Consider the following 12,271-nt stretch of genomic DNA (forward strand, 5'->3'; position numbering starts at 1 on the left):
TGCCATATAAGGATATGGCCAAATATTTTTCTCTCCCTGCATAGCGCCAGCATCTCTGGTTATAACGTCAGTCATTCAGAAAAGAAAGGTGGGAACATTCTCCCTGTTCATTGTACTCTATTAGCATAGTACTTTCAAGTGCTCACTCTCATTCACACATTCATTTATGAATTTATTTTTTTTGCTTGTTAAATGGGCATGGCCTCTTCAGCCTACGTGTCTTCTGGTCTTATTGTCTCTGATCACAAAAAGCAAAGTTTTCAGCATGTCTCATTTTAACATACTGTTATTTACTCAGCTGGGGTGGGTACAGGTGGGGCAGGCTGGGGGCTGTAAGCAGTCAGTGCCAGCCTGAAAGGTACCTGCTTTTGAATTGGAAGAGTCAGGAGAGGATTTCTGTTACGTTTGGAGAAAGGATCTAACAGGTACCTGCAGCATCTGAGAGAGCAGGGAGAATACCCCTGTATTCCCTTCCAGAACAAACAAAATTGAGTTTTCCTGTTTAGTGAATTTGCATTTGCAATTGTGCTGCAGAGAATCGTGCCTGCATATAAGAAACATACTACAACCAGCACCATCTTCCTCTGTAACTGAGCAGCATCTAGCAAATTACTTAGCTTCCCAGCTGCAGAGAGAAGACCTAGATAATTCTAGAGTCATAAATAATACTTGATCTGCCTGCATCAGTCCATACAGAGACAAAATTGAGGATGTGTCCTTTACACGGCAAGCAGTACACAGCTTGCCGTGTAACATTGAGTAACAGCTCAATGTTATGAGTATCACAGATTGAGGCTGCATGGAGACCCCAATGCCCTGCAGCCAGTTTGGCACTGAGATTCACCTCCCTCCCTTTAGAGTTCTGGTGATAGCTGAGTAGGTCTTAGGAAGGGGAGTAGTGTTACTGCTGGGAATCTGGCTGAGGCACTGAGTTTCACATAGTCAAAGTGAGGTGTTAGAGCTGTGAATTCAGAATGCTGCCCAGCTGGCTGCTGCCTTTGACTCTCCCAGTTCAAAGGAGGAGCACAGCAGTTCAGCTGAATCACTAAAGGGCCATGCAAAACTCAGATGGAAAGTGTAAAGCAGAGGGGTAGCTTCCTCATTAAGTAGGGAAATAGAAGCTGCACTGCAACCTTAATCAAGCCTGTGTTTTTTTCCCTTGTTCCCAGCTGGGAGAGCCCAGGGTCTCATCTCTCTATCTGATTTCCTGGGGCAGGTGCTGAGGTTCCCTTCTTGGCTGAGTCACAGCCAGGAGGCATCGCTGCCAAATTCCCTGCAACCTTGTGCACAGTGCTATATGCAAATGCATGAGTTTGCATAATTGTGATTAATTAGGATGTGCCTGTACGCTGTCTCTAAGAGCTGTGTGGTTAATGCTAGTGCAGCTTTGTTCAGTGAAGCTTTCTGCTTATCTCTAGGACAGCAGCATGACAAACCTCCCACATGAACTGCCTCATGCTTCTGCCTCAATCTATGGCTACGGAGTGCTTCCTAGGGGTGTAAAGTGACAGTTCAGATTCATGGTGTGGTAGCCACTGGAACTCAGTCTCATTATCTCCTGTAGTGATAAAGCACCCATGGCTGAGGGGAAAAAAATTAAAGAGAAACATTTCAGCAAGCAAGACAACATACAACAGAATAATGTCTGAGGTTATATAAGAAATTCAGTTCAAACCAGTTTTGATTCCTGCTTGAACTCTGTAGTGATTTTAAGAGTATGATTTTTATTTTTTTTGGCACACCCTTCCAAAATGAGAAAACAAAACGCTCCAGCTTCTACAGCATCTCCAGTAGAATTATCTGAACTGGAGATGCTTCCCAGAGACCTTCAATTAATCTGCTTTTGCAATAACATTGATACAGGCAGCAGCAACACTGTGCCAAGCAATGCCTTTGCCTGCTTGTGACCAGAAGCTCTGGGGACATTGCTCAACTTTGACAACTGCAAGGCAGCAAAGCCCAGAACAGGATCAGGGAGTTCTAAGTCCCATCCTTGTAACTCCAGCAAAGGTTGTGGCTGAGGCCTCCATTCATCATATATCCAGTACAGTGACAGCTACAGGACCTAAGGACAGAGAAAAATCAGCGAGGACTCCGAAAGCTTGTGACAGGGCTGACTTTAATGGTGTAGTGCTGGTCAGCAGGCTACACTAAAACTGTAGAACTGCAAGATGCTCAAGGATGACACAGAAGAGAAAGCAAACAGAAATAAAAGTGAAAGAATGAAAGAAATGACCCAATTTTACTAGTGCTGTTTCTGGCACTGCATTGGGTCATGCAACAGGTAAGACACCTTTATCCTGTCTTGTATTCCATATTCTCATCTCCCTGTCTCCCCAACACAAGCTCCTGTCTCACAATACAAGCTTTTTATTTTTTCTTTTAAATGTTGACCTTTCCTCTTTCCTTTCTACCTGCCTTTTCATCAAACATGTAAGTCCTGCTTTTGTTCTGGCCCCACATACATCTATGTGGTATTTGCATAGCTTAGACAAGCACACAAGTCCCATTAGACAGCATGTGCTCTTTTTTAAAAGCAGTGTAGCATTTTGCTGTATTAACACTTTGTGGTATTAGGGTTCTGTTTTTCCCTGCATCGCTCTTGTCTACCCACTCATAGCATCCCTTCTGCCATGTTCTTGGCAAGAAGGTGCCTGATTTCAAGAAGAAATATTGAAGGGTCTTTCTCCAACAACAAACAAATCACCAAGTCTCCCTAGCTGGTGCAGTCTGGTTAAAGACCACAACTCATGCTCAAGTGCATATCTTTTCCTCTGTGCAGTTTTAATAAACAGGAAGTTTACATTATGCACTTCGGAAGAGATTTGCCCAATTCCAAAGATGGGAAGATGAATTTTCAGCTGCAAGGCAGCCCTTTTGTTCCTCGGTCCTCTCTGGTCTCCACTTTGCCACATTTGACCTCTGAAAGGGTTTTCTGATTTCCACATACCTGAAGAGCCTGAACTTCTCACAGGAATGGCATACATATGCCCTGAAACCCGCTTCAGAAGCATGCCAGCAACTTTCATCTTTGGCATAGGCTTTCCAAGACCACACCAAGGTGGGCAAGTAGGGACATGGCCAATTAAACAGTCACAGAGGCAGTGGCCTCAGCTAGAGAATGGAGTTTGCTAGAGACATCTTTTTTTAAAAACTGGTTCCACTGGACTGGACTGAATCACCTTCTATACAGAGCTGGGCCAGATACCTTAGCATATTTTCCCATGTGTTCTGATGGAACATCTTAAAATGCGTAATAAACATTTGGTGTGTAGGAACACACAGCAGATTTGCAAAATGCCACTGTGATACATGCTGATAGCAGACTTAAGGAGAGGATATATCTTCAAAGAAGAGTGTAACATAGCAGGTTTCTTCCTTCCACTTGTTGTGGCAATACTACTTTGCCAGGTAGTCTTCAAGAAGTAGAAAACTCTAGGAACAGTTGGAGGCTAAGGCAGATCAACGTCTCCTTTTATCTTGTTTTGAAGTGGTCACTACTTGGATTTTGCAGATGGAGAAATGCTTCTGTGGTGGTTCCTGTCTCTCAGAAACAAGAATTATTTCACTGCAGGTAAGTGTACCCATCTTCTAAGCAATAGGCTTTCCCCAGGCAGTAAGACCTGCCTTCTGACAGCTGCCACTCATCTTTGCAGTGACGTCTCCCTATGATTTGCCCCTACATGTTGATCTGATCTTCCCCTAAGCAGCTTAGCCCCTGTACAAACATCCAGATGTGAGTCTTTGCAGCTTCCACATACACCATGAAGCCTGGCTGCGTGCCTAATGAGAGAAATGGTGATCCACAGTCCAGCAAAGAATAGCACTTGATGATTTTTCATGTCAGAAATCCATGCCAGCTAAGTGTTCATCATGACACTTTGATCTCAAAGTTTAAGCTCTCCCCATGGAGCAAAAGCAGATTCTTAGTAAACTGCAGCTGTAGTCTTGACAACCTCTTTTGGATGTCTAGACAGTGGAAAGAGACAATTACATCCTCTTTTAAACTCAGTGGCAACAATTCAACATCCTTAACATGTTTACCTCAGGGTGACCCTATTTATATTGCTTGTTTTTGTGGCACTGCATGCCCCTAATGCTGTCAAAAAGGTGTAGGACAAAGTGATTCTGGATACAAATCTTATCTACTATTAACATCAACACATCTGACAGGTGCTAGGTCACATAGAGCCCCTGTGAAGACTTCAGTGTATACCTAGAGATTAAGGAGTTTAATAATGCACATTTACAGCTAATATTTCTCATCTAACAGTCTTGAAAACATTAACATTTGCAGAAGGGCTATTTAATTAATGTTAATTGAAGAACACTAAATCCCAGAGATAAGTTCAGGAAACATCCAGTGTTGTTGCATTTATTTAATGCAAGATAAAGAGCAGGGGAAGAGAAGACTAAGTTACTACAACCACCTTAGTGCAGTCTTACAAGATAATGGAAGTAGGAAAAGAGATCTAAAGTGAGAAGGAGACTCCTGCTTAATTTCAAATTAGATGGGTACTCAAAAGGTTCTCCAAAACAAGCCAGACATAAAAACAGAAGATGCTAACATGCCAGGTCTGCCTCCTGTCAGCCAAGTCACTGAAGCAGCTATGGAAGAAGTTTACAGGTATGTGATGCAGAACTGCACAGTTATGTTTTCCAATTTTGTGATTAAGAACCTTTTACTTTTTTGTCGAACTGAGCTATTTTTTTTCTGTTGATGTTGTGATGTTTAAGATGAGCTCAGGCCCTTCCAATAAATCAGAAGTTCTCCAACAAACTGGTCTGGTTGACAATCACTTGAGGTGCCTGAAAGCCTGAGATATGTTTGGGAATCTCAGAAAATGAACTGAGTTCTGTGCCAAATTGTATCTGTATATTACCACCAGGAATCAGATTTTAAAACAAAGGTGTGTGGGAACATAAACCATACTTACCACTGGCAAAGGGTGAGCAGCTGATGTCATCAGGAAACCCCATATTATGGAATGTTTTTTTCTTGTAATGCTGTCAGGTGTCCAGATCAAACCACCAGTTCATGCAAAAATGTTGAGGCTGTAGGTATCAATGTGTGGTCATGAGCTTGATTTGGAAATATTCAGTAAATTTCTTTGTCAACTTCTTCCTTGTAACATGAGTTTTGAACAACCTTATTTCACATGATCAGGAAAAACCAAAACCATTTCACAGTAGCAGTTGTACAATGCTACTTAGAGAAGTCTTATTAGCCTCAAATAAGTTATTGTTTTCCATGAACTAAATATAAATTCTCTGTTTTTGTTTGTTTTTTTTTTTTAATCCCTGGTTACAATTTCAGTTTGTTGCATTTATGTCATTCATGTAATGCCAAAGAAGTAAGTCTTCAAAGAGATCATCATTATAGTTGTGTGACCAATTCACAGTAGGGGTCCTATACAAGCATGCAGTAAAAACATGCAAACAATATATACTCAGTAAGTATATATATTTTTTTTTCCTGAGATCATGGTCCTCTCAGTTTTATGCTTCACAGTGAAGTCTGAATTGCCCAGCTACAAGCAGCAAAGTTGCTCTGCTAAGATCAAGAAAAATTAGGTCCTTTTATTTCTAGTTCACAATGAACACTGCAAACAAAAAACATACTTTGCATATACAGATAGTAAACAAAAAGGTTTTTTGAAATGAAAACAGAAAATAGCATCTTGAACTACCAGTGTTTGAATACTAGAAAACAAGAAGAGGCTGTAGTTTACTAGACTTGGAAGCAGTTAATTTTTAGGGACAGAGGACATGCAGCAATAACTAAAGCCTAACTCATGAAGTCTTAGCTCACCTGTAGTTTCTCTTCAGCCCACATTGCTGTGCTGGCACCAAGCAGCTATTTAATAGTACAAGGCAAGCAAATTATGCAAAATAAATATTTCTCTCATGTTCCTTTCTGTAAGAAATAATAAATCCATAAAGCTTATACTCTTGCATAAAGTCTGAGGATTTTTACCTTAAATTAACCTTATTTGTTATTTTGGTAGGTGAAAATTTCCATACTATGGAATGTACCTCAAAGACATGGGTCAATCAGCATCACAAGTCAAACTCCATTCTGAAAATGAAGTTTCTCTCTGTTATAATCCACCATCCATTTCTTTCTTCTTCTATATTTTCTTTGTGTCTCCCCTTATCTTTTTTTATCCTCTCATAAATAATGGTGTTTTGAAGCAAAAGAAGTTAGAAACTGTGGACTGTGCAAATATGTCTGTGTCAGACGTATTTACATGATAAACAGATTGTAAGTCTTTAAAGTGAATTGTTTTTAGAAGTTTGACAGTTGAGTAGTTCTCCCCAAACGTTTTTCAGAGCATGCTATTTACTACAGTTCTTTTTTAAAAATCACGTTTCAAGTTTTGGATACATGCACAACTGTCTTCCCCCCCCTCCATCTCTTAGGAAGGAAAACAGCATGTTTATCTACATTCAGTATTTTGTTCAATTCTCATAACAGTTCATATAGCTAACACTGTTTCTTTCAACCGTTGAAAGAAACAGGGAAAGTCTTACAGTCTCAATTTACATTTCAGATGGCCTTATGCCCACTAAACCACATCCCTCAGCACCACACGTTTCTTGAAAACCTCCAGGGATGGTGACTCCACCACCTCCCTGAGCAGCCTGTGCCAATGCTTCACCATTCTTTCTGAAAATAATTTTTTCTAATATCCAACCTGAACCTCCCCAGTGCAACTTAAAGCCATTGCCTCTCACCCTCTTACTGTTACCTGGGAGAAGAGGCCTACCCCCAACTCACTACAACCTCCTTTCAGGTAGCTGTAGAGAGCCATAAAGGTCACCCCCGAGCCTTCTCTTCTCCTGACTAAATAATACCGGTTCCCTCAGCCGCTCCCTGTAAGTCTTGTGCTCCAGACCATTCACCAGCTTTTTACTCTTCTCAAGACATGCTCCAGCACCTCAAAGTCTTTCTTGCAGTGAGGTGCCCAATAGCGGACTTGAGTTGTGGCCTCATCGGTGCTGAGTACAGGGGGATAATCACCTCCTTGCTCCTGCTGGCAACACTGCTTCTGATACAAGCCAGGATATTCACCTTCTTGGCCACCTGGGCACACTGCTGGCTCATGCTCAGCCAGCTGTTGACTAATACCCCCAAATCTTCTTCCCCCACACAGCTTTCCTGACACAACTAAGTGAGCCAAGTCTGACATGTTGCATTACTTTTACTTCTGTTAGATAACAATCAGATGAAACAAATGAAATCATCAGCTAGTGTGACAAAGACTTTGAGATTTTACAAAACTGATTTAGGATGGAAAAGGTAGGAGTTAGTACATATCTACACTTCTGCCTTCTAGAAAGCGTACGATCAGGTTTCTCTGGTAGGAAGACAGTTGTGAGTTAATTCTTTCTGATTTGAGCTCAGTGCAAGCTTTATTTAGCATATGAATATGCGATCTTTCAAAGCATCTTTACAGTCTCCTTATTAGCCACTGTGAAATACTGCCAGCTCTTGGCAAGAGTTTAAAATCAGGATTTTTTCCTGGTTACGCATAAATACAGCTTGTGCACAGTTGCTTAGAACTTCATCTTCCACTTTCTTCATGCTCTCCTGCTCCTCCCCTTCCTCAAATGTTTTCTTTAGTAGCTTTCTCCATTTCAGTATCTACAATCAAAGTTTACCAAATGCCTCCACAATGATTATTCCCATATGTTTGTTTCTCTACGGATTGACTCTTTTGTGGAGTAGTCTGTCTGTACACATTCCTTAAATACAAGCCCTTACCTTCTCTCATGTGATTCCTGAAGTAAGAAAAGTGAAGGCCTCTTCACTTTTCTTATATCACATATGTAGTGATGAATTTGATATTCGTTGGTCCCTTTCCTACTTTCTGATCACTGTAGTTTGTACTTGGATATAGAGTTTCAAAGAAGCAGCTGCTCTAACATCCTACATTTCCTTCTCGCAGCTGCTGAACTGCACTTGCAAGACATTAAATCTGCAACATAGTATGAAATCCTTGGTAAAATTTTATTTTTCTTTCTGAGAAGATAGCTATCCTCCAAGCTTTAAAGCTTCAGTAAGTGTTTTTGTGCGTGTGTATATATATATATATATAAAATGTTGTTTGTCTTACTTTTTCACTTCAGTATATACTTTGCCTTCCTTTCTACCTGCAATTCTAGAATTCATGTTTTTTCCTAATACAAGAATTCAACATTTTTCTAATGCCTGCAGAAGGTGATGCGATTGTAACTGAAAAACATCGTGGCTCAGGTGAGGGAAAATATGTTCCCTAAGATTAGTGGAGAGAGATAACTGCAAGCAGTCTCATTAGCCTGATTTATCAAGGTCCTCGAGCAGCTGTAACTTCTAAATAGGAAACACGGACCCAGCACTTACAGCACAGACTAAGCATTCAAGATAACTAGACTCAGCTCCTTCCTTAGCACAGGCATTTTGCAAACCACAAGCAAGTAATATCCTACACTCCAACTGAGAAATTCAGAAAACACCCTGTCCTTACCTTATGGAACTTTTGTGAGGGCCATACAGGGGCTGTGAGATTCCACTCGCTGTTGGTAGGGGGCGCCGTGTAGTAGATTACGCTGTTCCTGTGTTTCAGAACCTGGATGACCTGGTGTCTGTCAATCTGCAGGACATATGCTGAGGATGTCCTGATTTCTACCACCCCCATAGCTTTTACGCAAAGAACAGGATTCTCTTACCTTCCTCATGTTGTAGTCAGTTTTCCTGCCCTCTTCTCTCCCTCTTCCCCCCATATTATCACTCCCTACAGCAACTTTCTTCCACCAAGTCAGGACATTATTCATCTCACACTCTACATCTTGCCCTCTCTCCATAGAACATGCAGAAAAGGCACATTCATTCCATTCAAGTTTGAAAAAAAACATTTTCAAAACAGTAGTTCTTGCTGCTACTTCTTGGATTCAGCTTTATTTGCATTAAATCCTTTGTTCAGAAGACAAAAGAACCAGCAAAGAGGATAATGGATTGTCCACTGTCATGTCTCATCTGCAAGTTATCTAAAGGCTGCTTTGATAAGCGGTGAGACTTGGCGGTGTGATTAGTGCAGCATCAGAGATATCAGGATCTTCACAAATACTATTAAAAAAAGTGAAGGAAACTCCAGAATCTCTTTCACTATATGCACAGCATATGTATTGTATTGGTATATAAATGGATTATCCTATTAACCACAATATGGACTGCTGTGTCTTCCCCCCTCTCCCCCCACCCAAATATACTAACTTCTAGCAACTGAGATAAGCAGCGTAGAGTGCTGTCCGTGGCTCTGTTGAGGAACTCCTTCGGCCAACCATTTCCTTGGAAGGTAGGACAGGAGTCTTGGGCTGCCTTCAATGCTATTCTCCTATTCCCTTGCACTACTCTAACTAGCTCTTAAAAATCTCCCTGTAGCAAGAAAAGTTAATTTCCAGTAATTTTTCAGGCATCTTAACTGTCAGATTTTTCAAACCTTCCCGGTATTCCTCTTCCTGCAGAAAAAAACTGTGATATACAACAGTGGGTACTTAACTCAGAATTGTCCCAAAGAACACAGTAGTAATTGCTAGTACGTCTGATTTGTGCTATGCAGCGTTCTACCTGTTTTTCTTTACTCATTTTGCATTGCTGTCTGTAACATTCAAATCCTTCCCCTCATAAACTTTGCAGTACAATGGGTATTCATGTGAAGTGTCTAATGGATTGTGTTCCTGCATGTGGTAAATTGTTTTTGACCTAAGTTCAATCATTGTTCTTAACAACTCTGATAGTAGTTACTTAAGAACCATATATAAGCTCATGCATATAAAAAAATCCAGGAACTAGACTGCAGTAATGAACTCAAGGGAATATTCATGGACAAGAGGGTCAACAGAAGTTAAGCAGTGACCCTGAAGTAACAGTACATTATGGTTTTCAGCTCCAGTACACTGAGTACAAAGAAACAAATTGATTTTTTTAAAGCTTTGAGAATTAAACCAACCACAGTAAAAGTGTTTTACTACGCAGCTGAAAAAAGTAAACTGCCATAGGATCTATTTGAGTAAAAACAACACCACTATAGACACAAATCAAAACTGCTCTTCACAACTCAGGTGTTTCATCAGCAGGATCAGCATTTCCTCATCATTTAATTGGTGCAACTGATGGCAGAATTTGGCCTGGCCCTGGAAACCAGGACAGTGTGACAGCACCGTCCAGGCTTCTTGTTGAAGAGAAGCTGAAGAGAGACTTCTGAGGTGAAAAAAACAAATGGAACATCTTTTTCTTACCTAAACCAAGAAAAAACAAATATAAGCTTAAGAAAAATCATTTAAGTCTAAACTCACTTAAAAATATAAAATAACTCAGGATAGGTTTCAACATCAGTGTTGAAAACATGTTCCACAGTGCCTGCACAACAATCCCTCCCTACCCACACAGCACATACTACCTCTGAACATTACTCTGAGTAACTTAAAATTCAGTACAGATTATTCCTATAAGTCTTTTGATCCCAGTTTCACCATTTGTCATCTTGCAGGTAAAACCATACTCAACTTCACCCTTGGACAAGGTATTGCCTCCCTAGAGCTACTAAACCCTTCCCACAACAGGCATCTCCAACCTTCCCCCAGGCTGAATTGCAGTCTTTTATAGCAGCTGCCCCTCATTAGTTTCTTAGTGGGAGGGAAGGAGGGAAAGGGGGAGGAGGGCAGCTTGGATATTATCAACACTTTCTGGATGACTACTGTTGTGTGAAGTGTTTATTCTTCATCACAGTCTTTGGTCATTCCAGCTGGTGGTGAGAAGTTTCTAACTGTGTGACAAAAGTAATCTGAAATGTTATATAATTTTGAGTTTCAGGGAGAATAGTGTGGTAAAATATTCGCTTAAAGAAGATTTCAACTATCCTTTTTTTTTTTTTTTTTTTTGGCCATTGCCCTGAAATATCAGTGATAAAAGATCTCATTCTACTTTTTGATTGATTACTGTAGTTATGAAAACAAAGCAATTTCCCCAAATCTCTGCCAAATTGATCATGTATTTAAAAAGCTGTCAGGAAAGTAATTGCATTTTAAAATGTATAAAGCATGTGCAAATTTCTTCTATCTGTGAATGTTATTATATGTGTACTCTAAGTTTAGAAACAGAACAAGAAGAATATACCTATCAAAGACAAAAATAATCCTTTTTTTTTCTGAGTACTTTTCAGACGTTTTGGTTTTAAAAAGGGCATACAATGTACCATTTTGGAGAACCGTTACTTATACAGTATCATGTAATTAGGTTCCAATCCCCTTTTTTACCTTTATAAATTAATGAACAAAAGAAAATAATGTCTGGCTACTCAGGACTGAAAGTGAATAAAGATATTTTCTGGACACTGTAAGAAAATCTTCTATTAAGAATATTGCTAGCACAGTGTCTCCAACTGCATTTTTTAAAATTATAACCAGATGCAAAATATAGTCTTGTCTCAGGTGAGACAGATCTTTAACCTCTGCTGAAATCACTCCAGAATTTGGTGGACTGTATATACTACATTGAATTAACTCTGCTTATTAATGCAATCTGCACATCTGTACTCTACTAATGAATAGATATAAAAATATATACATCATCTTGTCTATATTCTCATTTTCAGGTATCAGAATCCCCACATAGTTATTTCATTGTTATTTATTCCAGCAACAAAGGCATATGTTTAAATTACACAATTTTAGGGAAAAAAATATTATGATGTCATATATTACAACTCAGCTAAATCTTTGTTCAGCTGCATCTGCTGATGATGTTAGCTGAGGACAGCAGTTTTATAGATGATGAGAATCAAGGGAAAGTGGTCTTTCACTGGTTTGTGGTCTTTTGGAGACATAAGGCTCAAAGGAACCAAAGTAAAGCACTGTGGTTACTGCTTCAGCATCTTGTGCGTACAGACCCCAGTGTATGGTCAGCTCAGTCAGAACTCAAGACCACTTGAAAAAAAATGCACTTTTTCTGTGATAGAAAAAGCATATATAGCAATATATCATGAGCCCAGAAAATTCAACTCTGCCTCCCACGTGCTTCTTCTGTGGTCTTGGGCAAACCCCTACAGTGCAGACTCATGATTAGTGTCCCAGTGGAGCAGGGGTATGCAAGGGGTGAGGCACTGCTCTGGTGAATGTCTAGGGGAAATTCATCAACCAGATATCCCTGTAAGATAAACAAAGTAAGCCGGGCACAGGTGAAGATGCAACTCAACTGATAGTCTACTCAGGAGAAGCAATCAGGCCAACT

The 12,271-nt window shown here is 40.1% G+C and overlaps 1 long non-coding RNA gene across 1 annotated transcript; it reads right to left on the bottom strand.

The window, feature by feature from the left end:
• LOC110394760 lies at positions 1,865-8,695 on the bottom strand. Its single transcript, XR_002435862.1, has 3 exons — positions 8,511-8,695; positions 4,938-5,055; positions 1,865-2,065 (listed from the first exon to the last, which is right to left on the bottom strand). It is a non-coding gene; the product is annotated as an uncharacterized LOC110394760 (long non-coding RNA).

The sequence above is a fragment of the Numida meleagris genome, chromosome 2 (genome assembly GCF_002078875.1).
Source record: "Numida meleagris isolate 19003 breed g44 Domestic line chromosome 2, NumMel1.0, whole genome shotgun sequence".
Taxonomy (NCBI): domain Eukaryota; kingdom Metazoa; phylum Chordata; class Aves; order Galliformes; family Numididae; genus Numida; species Numida meleagris.